The sequence below is a fragment of the Montipora capricornis genome, chromosome 2, assembly GCF_036669925.1.
Source record: "Montipora capricornis isolate CH-2021 chromosome 2, ASM3666992v2, whole genome shotgun sequence".
NCBI lineage: Eukaryota > Metazoa > Cnidaria > Anthozoa > Scleractinia > Acroporidae > Montipora > Montipora capricornis.
The window spans coordinates 36546276-36553775 of record NC_090884.1 but is presented as its reverse complement, the minus strand read 5'-3'; positions in this window follow the sequence as shown (position 1 = coordinate 36553775).

The following is a 7500-nucleotide window of genomic DNA, read 5'->3' as shown; positions in this document are numbered from 1 at the left end:
AGGTTTGCGATGCGGATGGTATTACGCAATGTAAGCTTTACTTGGAAACCGAGGTGACGAACTTTTGCGTCTTTCGCCAAAGAATCTTTGATTGGATATCAATGGCAAAATTAAGCTGCTCGCTGGATCTCTTTTAGTTGATTCAGATGTGAAGCCTGAAGATTCAGTTAGCTGTACTGGCTCACCCTCACCCTCTAAAGCGTCAAAACATTCCAGTGGAGCTGGTTCGCATGACAGTTGCTCTTCATTGTTTTGCGTTAGCTAGAGCTAAGGAAGCCGCAAGAGTGGCTGAGTTAAAGGCCGATATTACCATGCTTGAAAAACGACAAGCCCTTCTAGAAAAGAAATTTCAGTTACAACGGGAGGAGTCGCGTCTCAATTTGGTGAGGCTGAAACTGCACTTTCTAGAACAATTCATCAGCAAAGGAAATGTCGAATCCCTCTTTATGGCAGTTACTGCTCCTCAAATTGGAACCTAGGTTTGACGATGAAGATTCTAGCCATGTTCCAGCTGCTAAACCTGGTGTCGAAAAAATTCATTGTTACAATCACGTCCATACTGTTATCGAGTCCCTCGTGGCTCAGCGAGTACGTTTAAAGAAAATCCTGTAACCGATAGAAATTCACAGCGGGAAGCAATTGCACTGCATCTTCAGCAAGCTGACCCTCAGCTCCAACAGAATAGAATAGTCGAAATGATGGTTCACAACCAAAAGAGGAGCAAGGAGCTGCAGCCTTGCGAGCCCGTTTTTTATGTAAACCCAATGGAATACTGCTTGTTTATTCACGCATTTGATAGCTTAATTGAATCCAGAATTTATAGCAGTTCTGATAGTCTAAGACTGCACTATCTAGAACAATTCACCACTGGAGATGTTAAGGAAATCGTAAGGTCCTGCCATCATTTACCCTTTAAACGTAACTTTTACGAAGACGACTGTTTAAAGTCTCTTCCATCTGAAAGTACAGCAGTTGCACACGTGGAGAGCCTACGGAATTTACCATCTAGAGGTGGTTTTAGATTAACGAAATGGATTAGCAACAGCGCAAGCAATCTCGTACCCAGAGTCCTCGGGCTTCTTGGCCAGCGGGTGGGCGTCCGGAGAGACTCTGGGATAATTTTCCCAGAAAACGTGGGTTCCAGTATTATTACGTATGCTTGAGTTTAAACGGAAGCAGAAAAGAGAAAATCGTAAACAGTAGAAATGGCGGGTTGAAAGTGTTCGAGAAACAAGCATTTTAGCCTTACACACAAAGAAACTGGAGAAATGATCATTGGCTTGCTGTAAGACCAAGTGAAGATGAAACCTCTGACGCTTCCGGTGAGTGTATTTTTAGTGTTTTAGAGTACACTCCATCGTTCAGAATGCAATGAATAAATTGTTATACACTTTTGTCACATTGCTTTAAACATCGCATAATGACGTCATAATGCGGAGTAGGGATGAGGAGAATTGAAAATTAGACAAGATGTAAACTTACCTTGCAGGATAATTGTAATCCTCCTAGTCCATACGGAGCAATTATGACGTCGGTACCCCCTCTTTTCTTTATGGACCCACACAGAGGACTGTGCCAAAAGTATGTAAATTACTTCGCTTTGTTTGGTCTACACTCAAGGAAAGAGGACGAATCCGGCGAGCAGCGGTATTATAAACTGGTATCTGATTTACATAACAATAACTTCGAAGAGTGGTTTGCTGCGCATGCGCGATAAGGGATCGCATAATAACGTCATAATTGCTCTGTATGGACTGATCCTGAAAAGTAAGTTTACCTCTTGTCTAATTTTTCAATTTTTTTCTAGTCCTTGTCTTTTAGTGTTACTTATCGCCTTTTCATTAGTGTACTTGTCCTCTAGTGTTACTTTTCGCCTTTTCGTTAGTTTGCTTTGCTTTTGTTTCATAACTAGCGGAGCTCAGGTGGCCCGAAGGCACCATACTCATAGAAACAGGAAGGAGTATACAAATATTTGGTTTTATCAACGGAGTTGATAATGTAAATTGGCCACAGTACAGAGATTCTAAAAGCTGACGTTTCGAGCGTTAGCCCTTCTGCATTCGCTCTGACGAAGGGCTAACGCTCGAAACGTCAGCTTTTAGAATCTCTGTACGGTGGCCAATTTACATTATCAACTCCGTTTATAAAACCAAATTTTTGTATACTACTTCCCCACCGACACAGCACCACAGTTTCTTTAGAAACTACCTTCATTCGAAACAGGAAGGAACCCATGAGTTGCTTTTCTCATGGTAATCATGGCTAGCGGTATTGCTCGTGAGCGCGTGCGATGACGTATCCCAATAATTAATGATTAATAATAATAATAATAATAATAATAATAATAATAATAACAATAATAATAATAATACTTGTGCCCAACATGGCAGCCAAACTCCAGCCACTCAAGCTAGTTTACAGCATACATCTTTGATAATGGACATCAAAGTTGTGGTCAATTGACACCTGTCAAAACAAGGTAGCAGCTGACTAGCATCACGTGACATATCACGGGCTCAAGTTAAGAGTTCATGGATTTCAGCTGTTTTTTTTTTTTAATTTGGCCGCTAACCAGGTACTGGTTTCGATTGGATCGCAGGCTCAAGCCAGGTTTGCCTAAACGAAAATGAGGCTTAATTTTCGCACGCTTTCTGTGGCTTGGCGCGGCTGCGCGGGCATGCTTCGTTAACAAAAGCTCTTCACAGTCGACCCTTGTCGTGTTTAGGAGGAAAACAGTTTGGATTTTTTTTCCTGCAATTTTCGCAGGTTTTAATCCAAAACAGGTTTGACATACATGGCTGTGGTCAGGACCACACTGGTAGCTACGCAGTTATTTAAGTCAAGGATCTTTGGAAGGATATGACGAGAAAAGAGACTAAATTTAAATGTTAGCTTAATGACGAGCAACGGGATAGAGAGAAGAGGCGACGAAATTTGAGAAATTTGAGCAAAGAAAGCCGCAAGAGACCCGAGGAAGGAGAAGAAGAGAAAAATACAATGAAGTAAACCATAAAGCTGAGTTAAGAGAGAGCGAGAGACAAAACACTTATTCACAACGGTTTGCTTTCAGGTAATGTTTTCTTTCTTAATGCATGCCTCGCTACCTCACATATTTTCTAAAAAACGAAGGCCGAAAACGTTTGCAATTCCATGTTGACCAAGATTTTGGCATATTTCAACTGTCGCATTTATAGGCTTTTTGTGTGAAATGGATGTCCAGTCGTGTGCTTCTTTGTTTGACTGTAAAATTGCAGTTACTACTCTTAAGCATAACTTTTAATTAGTAGGCTTAAGATTTTTGCTGTTGTTCTAAACTGAAGAGTGAGGATTAACAATGAAAGGGTGATTTGAAGTGCTATTTTATACCCATGTAAACCATGTACGCGTTAGCCCTAGTAATGGAAATGAGCCCACTCAAGGACAAAGAAAAGCTCTGACCTGGGTAGGAATTGAACCCACGACCTTTGGATTAGATCACCACTGCTCTACCGACTGAGCTACAAGGTCAGACGGGAGCAGATCGTGGGAATTGAAGATGTCAAATTCACGACAATGAATATGTACAAGTACAAGAGGTTACGTTTATGCAAACGTCAGCCGTGTAGCACTTATATTTCAACAGAATTAACTATGAAATGGTGATGTGAAGTGCTATTTTACTACCCATGTAAACCATGTGAGCGTTAGCCCTACTAATGGAAATGTGCCCACTCAAGGACAGAGAAAAACTCTGACCAGGGTGGGAATTCCCACAAGCTTACGACAGGCCTACGACCTGACTTACGGTTGACGTGTACATCAGAAAAAATGTTGTAGCATTTTAAAATGCTGCGACAATCGTAAGTCATGTCGTAGGCCTGTTGAGCTTGTCGCATGCAACAAAAATCTTACCTTCTAAATCGGCCCTAATGACGATTAATTTTGTACTTTATGCAGAAGCATATTATTCCCACATACACTACATTGCTTTTGTGGGGTTGGGCTTTGTCTATTTCACCGCCTTTAGCTTACATAACACTTTGCTTGGTTCTTTCGTAGTTTCAACCCACATAACGTGTATCAGTCGTCTATTTGTCAAGTTATTCGTGGTCTTCATTAAATTGTTGTTCGTGTATTTACGTGTTGTTGGAAATTTTCGGTTTCCCGTTCAGCAGTCCCGTCTTTGACAGAAAAACTCACGCCTTCGACAGTTACAAAACGTTTTATCAAAACGTTTCGTCTTGGTCCCGATGGACTTCAAACATGCTCAACCACTGTGAACAAGGAACTTGTCAATCAACCTATTATGATATTTGCAATATGATCTTTGGACAGTAATTAAGAGCCAGTCTCTGTAAGATCCTCATATCGGGTTTTGCCCACAAAATAGATTTCGCTTATAATTTTTCTGTAGAAATTTTTCTGGAGAAATTCGCTTCTGTAAATTTTTTTTTGACCAATTTTCTTTCGGCACTGCATAGGGAGCTGTGATATTTGGGAAAAATTCGAATTTTAACAAAATTCAACCGATTGCTCCGGATAAAAGAGAGCGTCCCAAAGCTTCCAGTCTACTAGTTATTTTAATTGAACCTTTATCTTCAAATAATACAGGTTAGGATCATCGACACATACTTGTATAGAAAATCCGAGCGAACACGCTTAGCCCCTTAGACCCACTTAGCGAAACATGCTATTTTAGCCAAGTTCAGTGGATTAAATCTTAAAAGTGCCTCACACCTACAGGCTCTCCTGCATATCATTGTGTAGTTCCATCTTTCAGCTACTGAATCATGTTAAACGTTTTGGCGGCCATTCAGTTTCGGTCCAGGGGTGAGTGGCGAAACTTGCCCTACCTGACCATTTCAGCAGCGTTTCGCCATCACAAATCGCCGGGTAGGATTGTCAGAATAAAAAACGGAAAATCGAGTATATGCCACTCGAAAATTGTCCATTCATAACGATCGCATTTTTTCAATCAGTATTTTCCATATGGCTATGGTTTTTACCAAAAGAAGAAGGGAGACAAGGCGGTGAACGTGATCTTATTTACTGTCCAGCATGTTTCTGGAAGGATTTGTCGAAGGTAACGAATGCGGAATTCGCAATCTTTCAAATACTCACCTCTCAGAGTATTCCTGTTTTAATTGTTGAAAATCATTTCACCTTTACAATAATCATTTTATGTTTTAATTTACAGGATATTGAACAGAATGTCTAAGAAGCCTTGGCTGATCAAGGCATTAAGGAATCCCTGATCGAGCTTTTTGGCTGCTATTCAAACGTGACTCCAGCTGTTATATAAGTAATTATAGAAAATAAGTTGTCAAAACAGTGCAGAACTTTGTATAGTTCCAGTCTTCAGCTACTGAATCGTTCTAATACATTTAGCGGTCATCCAGTTTCGTCTGAAACCAAGGGTTGAAAGTTAGTAGCGGAGCTCCGCACGCGCCGAAGGCGAGCGCGAGCGGAGCACCATAGTTAAGAAAATATGGTAACCCATCGATGTGAGAAAATTTGGTTTTATAGCCATGAACACAGCGGTCAAACGTCTGCGCATGTGCGCGCGTTGGAGTGGCGAAAAGGCGGCCAAAATGGTGGCGCGAGCTCGTGGGCTTCAGTTCAGGTTGTGACACTCAAGTCGCCTCACAGGAGTTAAAAACGACCACACAAGCGACTAAGTCTGTACATATTTTTTTATTGAGACATACAGTAGCCACACGTATAAGTGATGTCAAACAGTACTTCAAGCAAAAGCAATAACAGCTGATCATACGATGTTTTCGATTAAGCATGGTCTATATAATACTGATAATACTAAGGCACTCATTTATGAGAAGACACCGCATTGAAAATCATTGTAAGTTACACGTAAAGAAAGGTGAAATGCCGTGTTCTTCTCGTGATTTGATTGACAAGCTGTGTAAATATTACATCATTCATGTTATCCTTCAAACTTACGTACAATTCTTGAGTTAAGTGCATATTAACCATATTTTATAAATTAATATATTTTGCAACAGAAATACTGAATGCTCTCCTCTTTTTTCATTTCAAGTAACGAAAAGTTCTTTCGAACTATCGTGTTTTATTTTGTTTAAGTGTAATGCTTCCGTGTGGTTGTATTGTTTTTTGTTTTGGAGTACCTGTTATTTCCAGACGTTCTCTTATTTGTTCAACACAAGAACTTCACCATTCTTCCTTTTGTAAGAAGTTTTAAGGAATGCTAATTTATCTTCTTTTGAAATTCGTTCTGTTTACTACACTGTATATGCAAAATGTCTGATATGCCCAATAAAGTCGTTAAAAAAATAAAATAAAATAAAATAAAATAAAAATAACTGGTCTTAAGTCACAGAAATGTTACAAATGTAAGAGAACATAAGTTGTGTTGTAATGGCAGTTCTTGTTAAATTTTTGCCAGAAATGCTTAGCTTCTCTTCCTGATATGTCAGACCTAGCAACTATGGCACCATGAGGGAAATGGAAGTGCCTGTCAGGACAAACATCTGAAGCAACAAACCAGATGGTCAAGTGGAACTGCTTTCAGGGATAAAATAGGATGCAATGTAGCATATCACACTAAACAGGCTAATTTATTACCAGATTTCTGGATTTCAAGATACTAAAATGTTCATATGCACTGTTCTCTGTATTATTTTCCACAATTGTTAAATTTGTGTAACCTTCTCACTCCCAAAAGTGATCAAGATTAAATACCTACGGAGTAACAAAAGGCAGCAGATTGTATAGAAAACAAAGGAATTATTACTATTATTTTCAAGATTATTGTTATTCTTTTGCTGTTGTTGTTGTTGTTGTTGTTGTTGTTGTTGTGATTATGTTATTATTCTTATTATCATTATTATTTTTTATTATTATTTATTTTTTTTTACTTTTAATTGAAATGTCTGTTAATTTATACTCACTATAGGTATGATTAAAATGAAGGGATCAAGAAAGGAAATAAATAATATATTATTAGTCAAACTACACCTGAACTGTTTGATTTGCTTCTGTATATCCTTTGCCCGCAGTTGTTGGCATTGCGCAGCAAGAGGACTAAGAAATGACTTGTGATGGTTTTTAAGACCATTGGTGAAAATTTCTTACAGCTGACATTTTACGATACCACCTTTACATTAAAGTCTCCCTTCGTTCGCATACCAGATAATCTAAAGTAGTCAAAAGCGAAGCATATGGCATGTGCCCTTCTCGATGTTCACCAGTACATACCAGCTGTTGTAAAATCCAGCGCAAAGTATATCCACAGTGCATGTAGAGACTCAAGTCATTTTGCAAAGGACATGTAATCTGTGATCTATGCAAACATGAAAATTTATTTCAGATTTTTCAGATGTACTCTTTTATTGGTTCAAAATAATTCATGTTTATGCACGCCTGAAATATTCTATTATGAGAGGGAGGGCAACTGTTCTTTGTTCTTGGAGGTATCTTCTGTCTTGTGACAGTCTGGAGTCTTCCCGAAGTATTGTTATAAAAACAGCAATAAACAATCCAGGT